At 43.6% G+C, this 580-nt stretch overlaps 1 protein-coding gene across 1 annotated transcript in view; it reads right to left on the bottom strand.

Moving 5' to 3' along the window:
• NRK (Nik related kinase) overlaps positions 1-580 on the bottom strand; it is a gene marked incomplete at its 5' end in the record, with an annotated part of 36,870 nt that overhangs the window by 19,096 nt on the left and 17,194 nt on the right. The gene's annotated exons all lie outside the window — the stretch shown is intronic.

Here is a 580-nt window from a genome sequence, read left to right as displayed (position 1 = left end):
AAAGCCTAGCAGGAAGATTTTCTGCAACTAAAGACATAAAGAAGGAGCCACAACAAGATGGGAAGGAATGACAGAGATGCAGTTTAGTAAAGACTCATATTCAAGAGCTGATGACTCATAAACAAGAGGTTCTGCCCAAGGAGTTTGGCATCCAAGATGCACATTGGGTTCCCCAGCCCGGGGGTCTGGCACTGGGAAGATGAGCTCCTAGAACAATTGGTTTTGAAAATCAAGTGGGGCTTATTTTCAGGAGAGCTGAAGGGCCATAAGTAAAAGAAATTCCATTTTTACAGGGCATACACAAAATCTCACATGCTTCAAGTTTCAAGGCAGACACGGTGGTTTGAAAGGTGCCTGGGTCAGACCCACTTGTTGATCTTGGAGAATCCCCTTGGAGAGACAGAAGCAGTTGGGACACCCCTGGGGACTGAGACACTGGCAGCGGCCATTTGGGGCATCTTGTTCTACCATGATGACACATACTAAAATCTTTTATATTTTAAAATATAAAATCACAAGTTATAAAAATGGGTTACTAGACATGAAGCTCATCTCTGGGTAGTTGCCTGACTGAAATGAT

The sequence above is a fragment of the Bison bison genome, unplaced genomic scaffold (assembly GCF_000754665.1).
Source record: "Bison bison bison isolate TAMUID 2011002044 unplaced genomic scaffold, Bison_UMD1.0 scf7180017855067, whole genome shotgun sequence".
Taxonomy (NCBI): Eukaryota; Metazoa; Chordata; class Mammalia; order Artiodactyla; family Bovidae; genus Bison; species Bison bison.
Note: the sequence above shows the minus strand (reverse complement) of the source record. Positions and strands in the feature narration are given on the sequence as shown.